The sequence below is a fragment of the Dicentrarchus labrax genome, unplaced genomic scaffold, assembly GCF_905237075.1.
Source record: "Dicentrarchus labrax unplaced genomic scaffold, dlabrax2021, whole genome shotgun sequence".
In the NCBI taxonomy this organism is placed as follows: Eukaryota; Metazoa; Chordata; class Actinopteri; family Moronidae; genus Dicentrarchus; species Dicentrarchus labrax.
The window spans coordinates 11325892-11346227 of NW_026136716.1; positions in this window are offsets into that span (position 1 = coordinate 11325892).

Below are 20336 nucleotides of genomic sequence, written 5' to 3' on the forward strand. Positions count from 1 at the left end.
AGATGTCAAAGAACCAAAAACTAAATACAATCCACAGCCATTGCGTTGGAGTGAATCTCAAAAACTGGACAAATATCAAAACTATGTATTTTTGTGAGTTGTCTCCTACTTTGTTGTACTTCATGACATTCACCCTCACATTATTGTTCAAAAGACTGAACAATGTGGTCTCCCAGCGCATAAATCCCACTGAGATTAAGGTCCTCCTTGATAATGAGATCTTAATCTCAGTGGGATTTACCTGATTTAATCCTGATTTAATAAAGAGTAGGGTTGTATACACATATTTAGATGTATTTTTCTTTAAACTGACACATTCTAAATTCTAATAGACTTATCCTGCATGCCAGGCATCACCCCCTGTGGTTGTATTTATGCTTATGCACCATGTCCTCAGTTCCAATGTTCACAATGGTCCCAGCACTGATGCTTTCCAGACCGGCCCTGAATGTTAATGAAACAGTAAAACGCAGTGGCCCTGGACAAAACAAAACACCAGGATATAAACTTTACTCATTTTGTGACGCTTGACCTACTCACATGGGCAGAGTTTTTGCAGATTCAAAAGTTTGGACGGGGGTTAAAAAAAATCTATTTGGACTGGCAACATTTTCCTCAGAGCGGTTGATTAATTCAGTGTCTGCTTGTATTTAGATACGCTGCCTTCGCCTTCACCATCTCCTAGGTAGCGAGCATGCTGCAAGGTTGCCTCATCGCATCGTGCTGGAGCTCAAGAGCTCCGTTGAGGTATGTTTGCACGCAAACATGATGAACAAACAAAGACAGGAGAGGAGGAAGCGATAACAAAGTAGAAAGGAAAATAAAGGCCAGCTGTCTGCTCTATGACGGAGATAATAATAAAGTGGCTTAGCAACAGACGCTTTAATCAGCCACATTAAAGTATTTGCTGCGACATTTTACAATTCTATAGCTTGGATCATTGCCAAGGATTTTAAACTTTAGACAGTCTATTTCATTTCACTCTCCTTACTTGCCAGTCCAAAGCAAGAAAGCTTAGTGGCATCTTTTTACATCCCACACCAGTAACAGCACAACCTGCAGTGATGAGGTTTTTAATTTGCCAGAGTGACCTTCAAATTTACCGGTCCGTGGAGTATTGATGAAACCATAATTCCAGAAAACGGTATCATAAAATACTGTTTACTACTTCCTCGCAATGGGTTTCAACTAATACTAATTTTTATTTAGATGCTTTTTGTGGACATATTTAAGCCTTACGGTTTCTCTTGTAAGCTCTCGGCATGATCTGTGTATTAAATTTGCGACGCGGAAACCTGTCCACGCTTACCTCTCGCCCCAATGTCAGCTGATATTGGCTACATGCAAGCGTCTACCCCTACTTGTCCTCCCATCTCAAGCAAATTGTTGAAATAGCACCACAAGACAGAGACAACATTGCTAATAGGGGAGCCTTTACTTTATAATTTATTCCTCTAAATGCCTTTTAGATCCCCCCCAAGGCATGCTGTAGATGTGTGTATGGGTGTATGGGTGTATGGGTGTATATGTGTGCGTTCTTGCTTGCGTGCATGTCTAGAACCATTAAATAACACTTCGGCAGCCTTGGTGACCACAAACATCACGGAAGGATAAATCGGACCCACCCAGCAGATAACTACACGTATGAATGCACTAAGAGTGTTTTCCCAGCCATGTCAAATAAATGCCAACTTAATTAATTAGTATTATTATTTTTTACAGGAAGTGGAACCCTTAAGTAAGGGCTGAGTCTGCATACAAAAAGGCCGATGAATAAGACGGAAGAGAGGCAGTTAGGTTTATAATGCCGCCTGTGCTTTGTGATGATAGTGAGAATTCTTATAGCTTCTCTCATGCCGGAGCCTCTCTGTGGACCATAATCACCACATTTGTTGGGTGCAGAGACTCTGAGAAACAGTTAACGAGCCTGTAAACAAGCGAGCGCTGCCTGCCTAGCTAGCACATTGGTAAATGTCAAGAGAGAGAGAAGGAAAAACAAGAGTGCCACAGTGTGAGTGAGTTCTGATGTGCGTAGCATGAGGCAAGATGCTATCTGTCTCTCAGTCTGGTGTGATGGCATACAGTTATGAGGGCGATGAGGTCATTTCAGATCCATAAGTTGCTGGGGTCAAGGTTTAGGGTCATTCATGTGCGTACACACCGAGATATGTATCGATAAGTGAATCAATTTTTTTTATTCTCTGCCCCCAGGTCACAAGGAAACGAACCAATAAAAGGAAAGCAATAAAATAATTCAATCAGCAGCCACACATTTAACAAGGGGGGGGGGTCAAAAGGCACTTTAAATTTCTGTCAAGACATTAGGCAATTGTTTGCACTGGGTTGAGGGATGTGGATGGAAATGTGATGTCTCGACATGACCATAACAATATCAGACAATCTTTCTGCGCAACTAGAAGTGTAATGACTCTTATGTCCAATTAGATGAATTAACGAGCCTTAGCAGACATGTGTAAATCTGCCAAGAAAGAAGTACAATCACAACACCAAAAAGGCAAAACAAACACAAAACACAACAAACAGCAAAATGCATTGGGGGGAAAAAACAAACTAGGAACCCCGCGGTGAATCCTAAATAGGTTTTGAAATCATTTTGCACTGAATTCTATGAATAACGAGCAGAGGGGACACATAACAGGGACACATATTGTGATGCAAAGTAGTAACCAGTAGAACACAGTAACAGTTGGAATTTAAAAATGTAAATAAATGTCTACTAGTCTCCTGCTGGTAGACGTTATCACGGCTTCAATGCAGGTTCATGGAGACACAGGTGCCAGGTGTTGTGAACATCTGATGTTGGCTACAGCGTGTTTTGGTTTTGTCCGGCTCTGGTTGAGTTTTGCTTTTGACATGGTTGATAGAAGGAGTTTTTCTGTTTGTCTAAAAACTATGTGGAGTCCTGAATATCGATTTTATGGTTTTTTTCTTGGGGTTTTTTGTTTTGTTTTGACACTGGTGCTTGGAATTATTTACCATTCTCCTCCACTGATCTGAGCTGTAGAACACCCCATGGCTCTAAACTAGGTCCCCTGTTTTTCTGCTCTTATCTGCAGTTTGTTTTATGGAACATTTTAGTTGAAAAACTAGATTTTTGAGAGTTGCCAGCCAACATTGGAGTCACGTCTAAGTTGAATAGACTAAATGTTGACTAAATAAATAAAGACTAAATATCTCTGGTGCTAGTTATGGGCGCTCATTTTGCCATTTTGTAATTGGCATGATATGACATGGATATGGAGCCTACACTCATCAGCTAAGATTTTTGGGAAAATGCTACTTTTTAAGTATTTGCAGTTAAACATGGACCACAACAATAGCTGCCAAGAACTGAATGACTTTCCTCAGCCTCACAAATGATTGCTTCATTTTATGGAAAATGAAAAGAACCTTCAAAATTACTATTAAATAATTATTCTGCATTCTGTTTTTCTCCATTTTAATTATGGAAGTCGGCGGAGTTGTACAGGAGAATCAATGAGTTAAAAAAATACAATTAGCCATGTGTGAAACAGCATTTAAAATGTTTCTATCAGAATGGACTGACAGCATTATCTGCTGAGGCAGAGGATGGAGAATGGTTTCCTTCTGAAGAAGCTTGAAGTTTCCACAAGGCTTCACCAAACGAATGAAATGTTTTATTAATTGATTTGCTCGATTTCCCTTTCGTCGTCTTTCCACATTAGCATCAATTACTTTTTTTGTGTCTGTGAGGCATTCTGGAGAAATTGTCTTTTCTAGCGGCATGCTGCGTGCACATACATGGCAACAAATCATCACCATCATATAATCAATGGAGCTTAAATTGTTTGTCCTGTTCTCTGGTCGTCATGACACCAAAACAAGTGGATTTTCACCTAAAATCACACCCAACTGTGGCTGTTTTTGTTTTGATTTGGGATTTGCTCAGTGAGAGTCAGAGACGGCAGCCTGAGCAGGAGCACTGGAGGCAGATGATGTTCTTGGGGGTCATTAATTAACTCATCCAGAGCCTTTATTAGCTCCTTAATGGATCTGGTTAGAGCATATCAGGGCTTTGATTACCTCCCGTTGGCTATGCGGAGAGGTTGACTACATTTAGTGTGTGCATGTGGGTTTGCTGGAAACTGTGGGATTGTGTGGAGGCGCGTGTGTCTGTCACGTGTGTGTGTGTGTCTGTGTGTGTGTTTTGGCATGTGCATGGATGTGTGGGCGTGTGTTCACGCACCTCCAGAGAGCCATCTAAAAGGGCTAAATTTGATAGAGGCCAGCAAGGGTGAGAGAGGAAGTGACTGAAGGAAAATGAACATCTTATGCGAACTTACCTTATTCCTCCTACAGGTTGGACCTTGCCATGACCTTTTATTGTACAGTACACCATACTACAAATGTAGTTTGCGCTTGTTGGTGTCTCCCAGGAGGCAACTGCAAAGGTGCAAGTAGATGAAATGGAGCTCATTCCGCATTGATGAGCTCACAAAGGTTCCATTTTATTTTGCTCTGCTGACCATAGCCCAAAGTAAAGCCCTACCTCATGCAGTATATGCGTATCCAGCATTGTGCGGCTAATATTGATTGACATTCACAATACGGGGCGATGATCTCGCCACAGTATGGCTGTGTGCATGCATGTGTGTGTGTAAAGTAAGCCTCCAGGCCTTTCTGTTGCCTGTGGTGAATGTTCTTAATTGAGAGACAGAGGAGTTCTGAGCCCCATGTGCTCTTTCTCTTCCTCACACACACACACACACGGCTCCAACTCAGCAGCGTTTCTTCGATATCAAACACATGTCAACCTCCCCCCAGGTCTCTCCAGTGTCTCACTCTCAGTTCCTCGCCGAGTCTGCACACTTTCACCCCGAAGGCTTTTTTATACCGTGAGCTAACCAAAAGCTTCTACAGAGGGTGCCGATTGATCAGGGGTCCTTGAATCCGCAGGAGTGAGAAGAGGTTACCAGATGATTTATTAAGAGTACGCGGCGTTCTTACATGGCTGTATCTCAGAGAAGGATTGGCTTACCCGAGCGCACATGCACGCATGATTTTGCATGCAGTTTCACGTGGGAATTAATGCTCACATACAGGCACAAAACTGCTAATCTCACAGTTGGGAGGTAGAGTAGTGGTCCACTGGTTGAATGGTTGTGTAAGAGAAGTAAATGAAGCCTGTTAGGTGGATGTATATGTGAGGGTGTGTGCTTTGGGACTTAGCAGCTATATGAGAAATTTGCATATTCATTTAAATCAAAAGTATTAGAAAAGACAGTAACAAAATGCATATGGTTAGCATTTCGTATTGGAAAAACATAAAAAATGCAATGCAGAATAGTTTTTTGGACTGGTGAGATTTTAGATCTTACCAGGTTATAGCCCTGTAAATCAGCAAAGGCTGTAAACACATGTGGCAAATAAATGTTTGCATGTTAAATGCATTTTTCCTCACAGCTCTAATTTAAAAGTAGTACAGACAAGGTGACATTTGCTCAGTCTCCACTGCTCCTCTCCCTCTATCTCTCTTCCATTACTTCACTCGTGGTATTTGCAGCTAGTCAGGTGCCCACTTGTGTGATGTAGATCCGGTAATTGGCAGCACAGTCCAAGTGCCTGTTAAGACTGCAAGTGCATGGAGGATTTTTCATAAGACACTGGAACACACTTGGTTAATGGGGTCACACTGCAGCTCATGCAAATACAGTGCATTGCTCTCAGTTGCTCAAAACCATGCTTTCGTATTTTATTTTCACATAAACTACAATGAGAAACAGCTTAACAGCGCTGCTAGGACAGTTACCAGTAAAATAAAAAAGAAATGTGCAGTCAGTGGCCTCGGAATTAATATATTTAAGTAAATCCATACAGTTCTTTAACAAGTAGTACATAAAATAAAAAAGGTGTGTTTTGACAACGTTCTGAGTAATAACTTTTTCTTAACATCATTAAACACTAAGCTAAATTAATTGAAACATGAAACTTATATTTACCAATGATGATATTGATGTTCACCATACAATCTGAGCTCTTTTTTAATGTGGCATAAATTTGGTTCCTAAATGTTCTCAAATGTGACTATTTGCTGATTTTCTTGCATATTTCAGCGATCTTTGGACAAAACAAGACATTTGAAGATGTAGCTTTTGAGTCTGGGAAGCTGGGATAGACTTTTTTTTGTTAATATTTTATAGTCCCAATGATGAATTAGTTAATCAAGAAATAATCGTAAGTTGCAGCTCTAGTTCATTCTTTCCAGTTGACAAAAGACTCCCCAGTCAAGGTCCACTTACTCCAGCACATGAAGTGTGATCAGATAACATTTTGGACACACTGGTGAGATTCTGGCACTTTCTTCCATAGATGTTTTTCATGTGTTTGATATAATGCCATAAAATTTGATTGTATTCGCACCAATCCAACATCAATATCAGCCACCTCATCGTGTTAGTGTTACCGTCAAGCACTGAAGGGTATTGCACAGTTGACTGTGATAAACTGTGAGATTCACTTAACTCTGGATAACACTCTCAAGCAGAGTAAGTGTGGGTAATTTTTCATAAATGTGACGCACTACTTACCTGGTGGCACGTGAACATGCGCTTAAGTGCTCAAAAACTGCAAGCATGAGTATTTTTATTTTATTTTCTCGTGTGACCCTGTGTTTCCACACCTTTCCTCTAGATGTCTTGACTTTTCCTGTCATCAGCCGCCTATCTGTGCATGTGTTTGTCATTACCTGCTAGTGTGACCGTTTTCTATTCCTTTTCCTTCCTTTTGTCGAGCTCTCTTCATGCTTTCATGCTCTCGGCATTCTAGTCCTTGCTATTAAGCCTTCTGAGTTTCCTTTTGTTGTCAGATCTTCTCCGCCTGTGTTACAAGACCGCACGGGGCAATTGGACTTGACAACAATATCTTTTTACATGAGCAACTGAAACTAGGAAAAGTGTACAGACATGTCTAAAGGTCAAAGTGAAACCGCTCCATTACAGCCAAATTACAGTCCTGACCCTCACCGGCACGAAGAGCAATTTGTTTTAGCAGGTCCGAGTTTAACATGCCGGTAAACACAAAAGCTGTTGCGTTAAACAAAATACGTAAAAAAAAAACCTCAATGAGCGATTTTCAAAAAATCCTTTGCACAGTTAATTATGTCTATTCAAAGCTCTTTCTTTGGTGACCTTTCCTCACAGGGGGAATGACACGCAGCTTTGCTCTCTCCACAAAGTTTATCTTCCTATCAAGAGAGCATTTCCATTTAATTCCACTTCTTTCCCACTCTAACCTTTGATACAGTGGTTCAGTATGCAAATGATCATCTTCATATTGTTAGTGAGGTGAATTAGCATTTGCTTTTTTGCCATATTATCTCACTTTGGGTTTACATAAACGTTCATTGTCAGTGTAGCAGCGGCTGCTTGAATTATGCATAAGGCCCTTCCCTCGGCTGAATCCTAGAACTTGAGATCAGCATATTTTAGATATTTGCCCATTTTTCTCAGCATATTTGGCATTAATATGTATCCCTCGTCTGAAACTATGATAGCAACACCTTTTGGGTGTGCGCAGCCCGCACTGCTTAAGAAATGTGCAAAATACATGAGATAAACTTGCATGTGTTTGTCAAAACCAATACTTTAACACTATGTATCTTTGTGGTTTGACAGGAAGTAGATGGCATACTGCTGTGCTTTTTTAAGTAACCTACTGTTAGAAATAGGTATTGTAATGCATCATTTTTTGCTCTTATAGGCAAGATTTATTTCCTTATCTTTCTGCATAGTTGAGCATAATAACAGTGGTCTTAGTTTAATGCAAACCAAATGCAAACAGAGGCAGAGGACTATTCATAACTGGAAGCCTTGGGCGCCTTTAAAATCACATGGCTGAGAAATGTGAGTGACATTGAAAATTCCACGAGCAAAGCACGGTTCATGAAGATTATTAGGCTTGCATAGCCACTGAAACATTGGGGGATTTGCACTCTCAACCAACCTTCTTTTCATGACTGCAACATAAGAAAAGCTTGTGGAAAATTATGTAATTGCACATCACAATTCTTTACTCAGTCCTACTGTAAGCTTAGTGTGGACTTTAAGGTGTATTAAACTTAATAAAAATTGAATCTGAGTATATATTGGATTGCCTAGGGGGTGGGGGACGTTTGTGCTAGGGATGGCTAATTATTGCATTTATTGTTGTTGATAAGGGATACAAGCTGTGCTACATGAAGCATTATCATTCACAGCAGTGAATTCAAACTAAGCTTTCATTATTGTCATATATTTGTTATTATTCTTTATTATTTTTGTTGTGTGCTTGTGCCACCGACATCACAAGCTATTATATCCACTATTATGCACAAGAGCAAGTCACAAACTGTTGCCAATGTACTTTCATAATAATAATTAGTCTTACCTTAATGTAGCAATATCCAAATTTGCCTTGGCATCATGTGCAGCAATAATCTCTGCTGCTTTCTCCCGCTCTGTTGTGTTACTCAATATAAAGCAGGCTCAAGGCTGAAAGTCTATCCTGATGCATAACTGTAGTTTGCCAGTTTCTAATATGGCGGATCGCTGGGAATTAGCTCTCACAAGTCACTGTTCCAACAGGAAGCGGGGGGGGGCAGTTTAGAAAGTTTCTCATAGTTTGGATCATGTCTGCAGGCTAGTTCCCTCTTAATGCTCTCAGTGGACAGCTGTGGTGCCTTTAATGTCATCGTTCTCATCTCAGTTACTGAGAGCTCGGGTTTGATGGAGAGTACAGCCGAATATTGGCTGATCAGGCCCCGGGCACCACTGCAAACACATTTCAATACAGCATCTACACTGCACTACTGCCACTGACTGCGCTGAAGATCTCTCTGAACACCGGCCCATAATAGTGTCCAAAACAGGGAAGCACAGCTGCCTGGCCCATTTGGTGTTCCCTTTGACCATGGGCACTGGTGACAACTGCACGGTCCAGCGTTGTTGTTTTTTTTTACACACCGCTTTCCTGTCAATGTTAAGTGACTGACAGATTGGCTGGATCTCCATCAAAATGTCTTCCCACTTTTGGTTGGTCCTCATGTTTTGCATATATTTCACCATGGATTCCAGGATGCTGGCAGCCTGAGACAGTTTTGTGTTTCCTGTGGAGTGCCTTAGGCGCAATTTGGACAGTGCTCAACAGTTGAGCATTTAAAATGATTAGACAATAACAGAAATCTAAATTTCTCACAATATTCAGCAGACCAGATGCCTGTACAAACATACAGTGGGGTGGAACTGCCAGTTCAGACAAGGGCTATTAGAGCCTTCATTGAGTATTTTACAGCAGACATATTTTCCACCTGCCTGTGTGTCTCTCGGTGCCATAGGCTCACCTTTAACACCTTATGCATTCTGGATCTGCTTGTACATATGTACACATCCTGGCTGTGTAAAAACATGTACAGGCTCTCAAGGGTGAGGAAAAAACCCATTGCTGTGCGATTACCTTTGCACATGTACATCAAAATGACGTAAAGTTTGGATGCAAGATGGACTTAGACAGTGGAGGGGTCATCCTGACGCACTTTCTGCTAAATGCCAGTCGCGTGGCCAGACATGACAGCAGCCCAGTCGTAACAATGGGAAACTTGCAACATGGCTCCAAATATTATTTAATATGACTGTAGTTGGTCCTGGCATCCATCTTTTCAGAGCAATCCATGAATCCTTTTTATTTCCAGTGTGGCTGCATATCTCAGACATATTTTTAAATGCTTCTGCTGAAACCATGCGCTTCATCTATAAGAAGAGTATAGAATCCATTATCCTCAGTGGTATGAATGATGTTGCGTTTCACGTTTTTGGCAGCTATTTCCAGCAGTTTGTTCTTAGTTTTGTGGCTTGTAATATGGAAATGGATCCCTCAGTTTGAAAGCCTTATCACATGTGGAATAAAATTTACACAACTGCAGAAAGTTTCCCTGATATGTTGAACTCTCACTTTCATCGTGGCCTTGCATGGCAAGCCCCTGAGGCTGTGTGTGTTGTGAACTTTGTTAAAAATTGATTGTGCCTTTTCTAATATTTTGTAGTGTTCGTTCAGTATCAGTACATCCAGAGCTCCTCTTTATTAAGGTGCTTTGTTGTGAATCTGATGCTATTGTCAAGATGTTTGCGAGTTGACACGAACTGGAACTAGAAAATGCAGAGGTGAAGGAAAGGGCAGTTTTCTACTCTGCTTTTGAGAGATGTGAAAGCCTGTCTAGCATGCTCAGAAAAAGGTGGAATGTCACATTAAATGGGTCCTTTTTATTAGAGTTTTCGGCAGGTATTTCCTGGACTGAGCTAAAAATCACCATCATGGGGACAAAATAGTGAAACCATATCAAAATCAAGTCCTTGGTGCAACATCAACAGCTACATCTATGGTACCTAAAGTTACTTGATTTAGTTTTTGCAGTGAGGAAAGTGATTCAATTACCATTAAGGGCTAACCTTTATTTAAAGGTTCAGTGTGTAACATTTTGGAGGATCTATTGGCAGAAATGGAATATAATATTCATAGGTATGTTTTCATTAATGTATAATCACCCGAAATTGAAAACATTTATGTTGCATGTTTCTACAGTAGCCCAGAACAGACAAACCAAACACTGGCTTTAGAATGGGACCTTTTGCCACCGTAGTTTCTCGTAAACACGTCACAGCCCATTCTGATTCCCAGATCATCAAATACAGATGCGAGTGGTGTTCAGTTAGTTGCAATCTGAACTTTCATGACTAGATGTCACTAAATCCTTGACAGTGTCCCTCTAACCCACAGTAATATGTTTTTAAGTCTTCTGAATGTAAATTACAAGTAACTTTGCCAAATATTCAATTTGATCCTTTATCAAGTAAATTGACCTTTGCTCAATGATGCTAATGCACTTTATCATTTAAAGTGGAGAAAAATCATTAAGAAATAACAGAAAATAATGCTATTTGGAAGGCATATTACATCAGAGAACAATTTAAAACAAATGTTTCCACTTCTTCTATTTGCATAGTAACCATTATGATACAAACATAAATTCTATACTGTTCATTAAATTCATGAACTAAATCTAAGAGTGCATTAAATTGCGATTAGCTGGGGTTTGATAGAACAGATAGATACTTTGCAATATGAATACAATTTTGCCTGAAGCAAGTACAGGGCTTGTTTAATCATCCTTACAGGGCTTTGTTATATTTACACCAAAATATATCTTGAATGACTCATATGCAGTATGTTAGGTAGCATCTAATAAATGTCACATTACTTTGAAAGGCAACAAGTGCCCCAATTATTCTGCACTCAGTCTGCAGAACTCAGAAGTCCAGCATCAACCACACGAATACTGTAGTCACCCTTCATAGCTAATCGATACCACATGTCATCTTGTCTCGCAGTTTTGACACCCCCAATCAGTGAAATGTGAACTCCCAAAAATCCAAAGGTGAGCTGCATCATTTCAAATGTTTCATCAAATTCCAATCAGCAGTGTCTGGGGTATCTGATCTATAGTCCAAATAATCAGGCGTTGTTACAAAACAGCCATTCCCTCACTCCTATTAACATCCATCTTTTCTCAGCAGCAGGCAAATTTGCACACGCACAAACGGGCTGGCCTGGTAATTCTGCTAACCAGGCCTGCATAAAATTAGACCACGGTCAGAAAAAAGCTATTCAAATAAAATGCAGTCTCATAAAACATCTTTATTACTATTGGTGCAATTTACTGTGGGGTACAATCAAAGAAATTGACCATTTGTAACTGGAAGTACTCTAAGAGGGAGAAGATGGACAATAATAGCATTATGATGATGTCGGGGAAGACAAAATCGAAAGACTGGAATGGGTAACAAATAAAAAAAAGTTATAGAAAACAGAAGCACACCAAATGATAGTGTATTATTATATATCCAATGCTGTAAAAATGTCATCTTTTTAACTGTGACAAGGTTATGATCAGATATAAATGCCTGGCCAATGAGGGTTAAAAGTATGTCATAACTGTCACTGTAGGGTTTTTAAAAGTTGAATTTGTATAGGAGATGTGTTTGAAAAGGCCCACATTTTCAGATATTTGACATTTTGAGTATTTTGTTATTGCACAGGTCCAAACTGCAATCAGCTGGCTGTCTGACCTGCACTATAACTGCAGAGTATAGCCACTATAACTGTGGAAGGAAGTAGCTCTGCTCCACATCGGACAAAAATATATCGACTACTTGACATAAAAAATGAAGTTAGCCCTTGACTCTGTCAGTGGTGTGATCAGCCCTGTGTGTATTAGGAGCCTGGGGGGAGAAATATTTCATCGGCATCATGGACGCGACAGAATTTGAAATCAAAGCTTGCCAAGCCCTGCCTTCACTCGCCCTGCTACTTGAACATTTTTCCCTTATCTTAGCTGTCTTCACCACTGGCGGGCAGACGTGACTGTAAATGGCAACCCGCCCCCTGAAAATGAGTGTAATATCTGCAGCTTGGCTGAGCAAGCCTTGCCCTATAGCATCCGCCGAACATAGTAACCTCCCAGAGAGACGTACTCGGTGCCAGGCTCTGCCTTTTTATCAGTTTCCCAGAGTCTGGCAGTGTGCACAAGCAGGTCTAGGTGAGGAAAATTAATTCTACATTCTGGCTGTCAGCCTACCAAAGTAGCAGCGGCTAATACCAAAGATCCCAACTTGAGTACACTATTGAATATGAGTCATAAGCTTTGATAGCAACGGTCTAATACATTATTTCCTGAGTTGATATTAAAGAGAAAAAACACAATGCGGGTGGCCATTTTTCGCCTACTGCATCTGTCCTGTGAGTGAATGAAATGGGATGCTGCTCTCAACAGATCGAAGCCTTGCGAACATGTCGCTCTTGTATAACATCTGCTATGATGTCATGTTAAATCGGGGCGTCTCTCAAAGTCACTCAAGCAATGGTGGAAGAAATACATCAATCTGTTATTTAAAGGGAAGCTTCTGTATTTTTCAACTTGTACACTATTTTCCCATACATCCTAATTCCCAACAGTTTGTGAAATTGGTCCGGTATTGAGCAAGAGCGCTGCAGCCGGCAGCCACAAAACTGTCTGCAACGCACAATGCTTCTGGGCAATTGTGCACCGTCTAAAAATACCTGTTTTTGCCACTACCAAGAGCAGATTGCTATTATAAGTGTCATACGACATTATGGACACAGCCCTCCAGAGGTACACCTTTTCCTTAAAGAGTATGATCCTTTTTGTTTAACCGGAAAAGGCTGTTGTATCGCTCTGTTTAAAGCAACCAGACGCCATTGAAAAAAACTGAAATTTAATATCGCAGAACACAGTTGCTGGTCTACCACCGCCTGGAATAAACCTAGGTTGAAAATACAGAATTTTTCCTTTAAAGTACCCATACAGTACTCCATTACATGGAAAAATACTCTATTGTTAAAGTCCTTCAATAAAAGTCCTACTTAAGTATGAAGTATCATTATCAATGTATTTAAATGCAACCTACTATTAGATTGTGAATACCGATGCATAAATATGTTTAATATGTTAGCATGTTACTGCTGTGGCTGGATGGAGGTGAAGCTACACTAGTTTGAATTCCTTTTATGTAGACAGTTGAGCCCAGTGGTTCCCCAACCTATAGGGGCAAGTGATGCATCGTGGAAAAATCTAAATGTACGGCGGCCTCTGGACCCGGGGGCCGGCAGCATTTACATGTGCATAAAAGCATATTTATACGAGTATTTACTATGCTATATTAGTATTAATTTTAATTCTGCGTATGGCAACTGAAATATGGGCAACTGGAATTCTTGTGGTGGTATGTTCAGTAATTGCAGACTCGATCTCCTCTCACGACAATAAACAAACATAAGGAATGGCACGGCTCCCGCTGCCTCTCACTCCAAACCTCGGCACAATTGGCTCGGACTCACTGACAGAACTAAACTCTGCCAAGACTCCTCATTGGTCAGTCATTCTTACGTAAATCCCTGTGTCTGAGATTCTGGTAACCAAGTGCAGCTTTGTTTTTTAATTTAAAGTTAATCCATACATGGTACCCACTGCAGCTTAATGGTGAAGCTTTGCCACAGCACAGTATAGTGAATGTATACACTTACAGCATCAGCGCCTCCGATGAGATCTGAATCCATAACCTGAGTAGCTTTGCCACCACGCTCCCTATTGAGTTAATCATGTCGCTCTTTTATTGTTTGGGTCCCTTGAGCAAATATGAATCACTAACAGAGATTAACTGGCAAGCATCCTGAATACAAATCCATTTTAAATTACTAGAACCCAGGTGGACCGATGTAGTCCCATCCATCCAATACTGTTACAATCTCCACTGTGTCCTGCTTTTTTTCTTTACTTTGCCTGGAACATGCAGCACAGTATGTGCTTCTTTTGAGTTATTATGCAACATTTCAAGTTTCAAATTAGGTAATGGATGTCCCAGTATCAGTTGCAAGAGCGCAGATGGACACTCTTTCCTGCTTTTGCCTCCCCATGATATGCAGCCGTACAGTATAGGAGCTGCTTTTAACGATTACACTTCAAATTATGTTATTCATGTACTTTTTCGCTGACAGATTTCTTTCAAAACATATTAATGGAACAGCGGCGTGTCGTTCTTGATCTTTAATACATCGGAGAGAGGAGAACCATTAAACAGCTGTGAGATTCCAACAGGGGAATGATTGATCTAACATTGGAATATGCACTTCAAAGTTACGCAAGTTATTATTCTTACATCCCAAGCTGTCAGTTTGTTTTACATTTCATGATTTTGTTTTATCTCTACCGGTTCTTTTAAGGCCAGGGATTTTTTCCCCCCTCCAATATTGATTGCATTACACACGTTTTATATTTGGCAGCTGAAGCGTTCTGGCCAAGCAGTGGGGGGTTAAACACCTCACTTAAGGCCACCTCAGCTGTGGTACGTGAGTGAGAGGGAAGCCTTGTTGACTTAATTCACCACTGAGATCTCCTTAGGTCCTTCCTGGATTGGAAACATTGGTCTTCTGTTCACAAGCCCGCGCCTCTCGCATTTAGCTAAAATTTAGGACGGGCAGTCAGATATACTTGCACAATATGCTGCGGTGCCAGTCCAAGGATCACCAGTGATGAAAAAGTTGGATTTGTAAACTATTTATGGGACGAGTTTCAATATTTTGTCCCAGCTGGTATTGGAATACAGACAAGAGAATAGTCCCTTATCAGGCAAAAGCTCAGCAGTCATTCTGTCTTATTCAGAGTTTGACAAACATTTGGCTTAACCCCCAGTCAATATGCAATTACACATGGCCAAGTGCTTACAATAGTCCGAAGCCACACAGAATTAAATTTGATCGTGATTAATTATTCATGTGCGCCATGCAATATTTATATCCTGATAAAAATAAATAATTCAAGCCAAGATGATCAATTATGTATAGTTTTGGCATAACTAAATGCAATGTTTCTATAGCCTTTATCCACATGGAGCCCAAAGGAAAATGCAGTAATTAAGAGGCTGAGAGGATTTTGGTTTTTTTTCATGGTTTTAAACGAGCATTCAGTCGATAGCAACTCATTTGACTCCATAGATTCAAGCTGCTTAATCTATACAAACCATCGTTCCTGTGCTCGCTGTCGCCATAGATTTTGCAGCTGTATCCATTTTGAAAGTCCCACGTTCTGTGTGCGCCGCATGCCACCGCAATTCAGAACTTCACTATTGCTCTATGGCTGAGATTAATTATGCAGAAAATTCTCATTTTCTTCATTTCAGCCGTCAGAAGGCGTGATGAGCCGACAGGATGACTGAAAGACACGAGTTTTGTCTTTTCACGACAGCACTAAATGTTAGAGTTTGCACATTTACATCCAGCAAAACCACCTTCCTGCACTGAAACATTTCTTTTAATATATTTGTTGACCATTTGCATTTAATTCCAACGTGCTGTTTTTTGCATGTCATCTCCTCTTTCTCTCTCAAACAAAATTAACAAACAAAATACAAACTATCAAAATAAAAGTCAACAGCCAAAACATATATAAATCTTTAAAAATATATCAAAAAATGTCAGCTTAACTGTACTTCTTTTATTTTATAAAATTAAATTTTAGCATACCCCCCCCAAAAAAAAAAACCCCAGCCAAAATAATAATAATGTTGCTTTCGTTTTATTCTCGCAAAAAGGACAAACTGCCAAAAAATATATAAACCCGTACTTTCTTTTCTTCCAAAGGAAATTTGAAGATTAAAATATATTTTTAATTTATCTTTTAAAAGATTTAATTAATTAATTATAGCTTAACAATGTCAATAAATATTGAAAATCTTTGGAAAAAAATTCAATACATTTCAGGTTAACTGTACACTACTTCCTTTTTTTGCAATATATGCAATAATATAATCTATTCTTTAGGTCAATACACATAAGCCTAAGCAATTGTGGGTTTCCACCAGCAGCCATTTGCAAACACCTTAGCTTGGCTCTTTGCTCTTGGGACTTACATCATCTAACTTTCCATTTATAAAGATCTGCTTTGGCATCCTAGAGCTTTTAATCAATTAGGTAATCATTATGCATATTAACACCAAATCACTGAAGGATAAGCAACTTGATTACACATTTCATAGACAGTGACAACAGCAAAGAAATGCAAACACTTTTACATAACACCTGCAACCTCCTGTGTTAGTTCATCTTTTTCTTTTGCATGACTATATATACAAGCCTGCCGTGCTGCTCTGGCTTTGAGTAGCTGTAAATTTGTTGAAAAAAGACTACAGGAAATGCTTCTCTGTTCATTTGGTGTGCGTCAAATTCTGTGTTTGTTAAGACCTCTGAATCACAGCCAAAGAGTGCAAAGTTCTCTTATATCCCTGGGGTTACGCTACATACCAAGGCCCACAATAGCTTTCAGTATAGTTCATGTTGGCATGTTCCTAATGCTGGTCCTTTTTATTCTGGAGGTATTAGAGGAATTCAAAGCGCAACAACCTGACAACGACAGAATCATAATACAGCGCACGGCGAGTCTTTACCCCGTGTCACATATAGTTCCTCACATGTTCTCAGAGAGCCTTTGATGTAACTGCAACCAGTTCATTTAAAGTATTCATAGTTTTCATGGATGGATCATGGATGGATGGTTTCCTTTTTTATATCTACCTCATCAGTAAAATTAGGTAGGTAGTACAATTTTAAATGCAATTAAACCTAGCTTTCTGTAGCTTTTTTTTCACTGCCAAAAAAAACAAAACTCACTTCCATCTTTATAATTACCTTCTGGAGAGCCAAGAAAGCATTTCACAACATTTAGTTGTGATCAAGGTAAATAAAAAAAAGAAGAAGCATTTTTCTCTTATTTGTTAGGTTCATAGAAAGGTGATTTTCTTTCAGCACAAGGACATTCATTATTCTCTTTAGTTGAATTTCTTAAGATCACAGTGCACTGTTAACACCGCGCTCTTTTTGCATACACTATTTTGTTTTCAAAAGACACTACATCTGTTACATACATACATCATTTTCTGGATCATAGGGTCTAGTCCAGGCCAATCTTTAATTCTCAGCTTGCGATAACTCATCCTTCAAAGTTATGGCACGAGTGAACGTACCTCATAGCAGAGATCACTAAATATGACAAACATGGCGATTGTTTTATTAATGACAGAGCAACTTAGTATGCATCTTTTAATCAATTAGATCAGAGGTCAGAGCTGCCACTTTACACTAATGTTTAGCAATCACAAAGACATCAATATACTCCATTTACACCTGCTATTAGGAAAAACCCACGGTAATACAGGTGCAAATGTACTGTATGTGATCGGATTTAAATGTATTCACACAGTGTGATCCCATTCTTGAGGAAAAAAAATCCAGAGGATATTAAAAGGTCAAGTCTCCCCTCGCAAGAAGTGATTTAGAAATGAATAACGCCCAGTACCCATGACATTGCTTCCCTTGTTAGTTGACAAATCTGCCAGCCCTGACTAACTAATTAGCATATTGAGATTTGATCGTAATCTGGGAACAGTCGCAGTGTTTATTAATGTAGGTTTAAAAGCATAGGGCCGTGGATCAGATGTCATTAACCAGATAATGTATTCAGATGCAGATCACCAGGTGTGAATGTGGCCGTACTGCGACAAGTTGGCTGCTGTGTCAGGCTTATTCAGACAATCCCTTAAGATCCCCTTGAGATGTGTTTTCATAAATACATTTTTTTTTTTAAAGAAAATTTGTTTTTGCATGAAAAACTACTGAATAATGTTTAAAAAACGGACATCCACATCTTCCTGTTCATAAAAATTCCAAACTATATAACTATCTAAAAATTATTAGTTTAAAAAGTTATCCACAACCCCAAAAGTTTCCACATTGCTTTTGATATTTGCATATTTTAATATATAACATGACTGGCTTCCACACTAGTTGTAATGTCTCAAAATCATGCTTATTGGTGCAAGAGAGAACTTCACCATTCTGCAAAGTCTTTTTTCTAATGACTGCACACACATCAGTCAAGAGAATATCTGTCATTCAAAGTAACTATACGTTCTTCAGTGTAGGAGCCTCTCTCTATTGTAAAAAAAAAAAAAAAAAGGACCTGTTTCTGAGTGAGAGTGAAGATACTGCAGAGGTTTCCTCTGATGTCCCTCAGGGTGAGGCAGGTAAACAGAGTGCAGTGTCGAACCAGGCTTTCTTCCGCACACACTTCAGCGTTTTCAAGTGGAACAACTTGTTGTGCCTCACATCTTGATAGGCAGAAATAAATGAAGCTAAATGAAGTAAATTGCTTTTAAGTGCAATCCAGCTCTTGAATCATTTCTAAGGTAATTACATCAAAATATCAGCACCGAATTAGGAAGGAGGTAAAACAGTGTAGGAAGGAAGGGAGCAAAGGGAAGATGTGAGGAGTGAGAGAGACTGGGAGGGCAAGAGAAAATATGAAACAGCAAACAGGATGACTGCCTCTGAATGAGTGGGTGAGGTGAAGATATATTTGATTCTATTTTTACAGGATAACTCTTTAGCTGTGTGATGACAAATGACTTTCTCTGTGTCACAGAAAACAAAGTGCCCCACTGGGAGCTGTGTGCTATTTCATGATTTCTCTGACCCTGGCAGTGACAAAGTGAAAGTAAAGAGAGAGACTTCCAAACTAGCCTCAGACAGTCCCACAGCATTAGAAATAAAAGTAGGCTTACAGGTCGTGACGGTGCATGTTGACGTGCAGCTGGCAGGTTTGGTCCTGCGTCCGTGTGTTTGTGTGCGCACAAACCGAAGGAGGCGCCTGATTATTGATAAAAACAGCATGGATGGAGTGTTTCTGTCAATAGCCAACTGCATAACTACTGGGCAGAATGTGTAATCAATGCCATTTGCTTCAGGAAGGAAGGACAAGTTTTAATCCCATGAGCTGTGCCTTGCATTTGACATTGATGACTCTCAATACTAACCTCAATTTTTCAAAGGCGCCTGGAAATCAATTTGTTCTTGAGATGCTCCGACCTCTTCGCCCACCTTTTGATTCTCTCAAAATTCCTATCGATTAGTCCAACGTACAAGGCCCCAGCCACATTTGCTGTAGCCTTTTCTTGGATTATTGGATTTGGATTGGCTTCTTTTGTTTTCCTTTACTTAAAGCTACGTTAATCAGTATTTATTGATAGTAACATTGGATTAAACGACTCCGAGGTAATGTCAAAATGTTGCTGGCGACATTGTTTGGGTTTGGTTTTAGTCCAAATTGGCTAAAAGCCATAGTAACGAGGTGGCTGATGAAGAGAGGAAGATATATTGCATCACTTGGTGAACCAGACAGTTTAAACCTTTGTTTAACCACAATGCTCTCTCGAGATTAAAACAGCCTTTAAGGGGGACTTGAAACTCTAGAAAATTAATAAATTGAAGTGAACATAGCATTTATTTCACTGTCTGTAAAGTAAGAATCCTTAAAGCAATCATTCATCATTTTGGGAAATTGTCTTGATCTCCTCATCTGAATCTGGATGTTAAATATGAAGCAGGAGCCATGACAAAGATAGTTTACCTTTTGTGTTTAAGTTGTGGTCGTATAGGTGGTTTTGTGTTGAAATATTTCTTAGCTGGGAGCAGTGACTTCCTGGAGTCTGCACCAGTTTGACCCTTATTGGGAACTAAACATCAGAATATCTCCACCTCTGCTGTGTTATTGTTTTGCTGCATTTATCTTTTTTTTTTTTATCATTTTTAAATCTGTTATGAGTCCCCAAACTTAATGGAAAAATCTCTGCAGGACCCCCTTTAACATGGCTGCATCCAAATGAAGCTTAAACAAATATTTTACAGTGGATGGGCCTTTT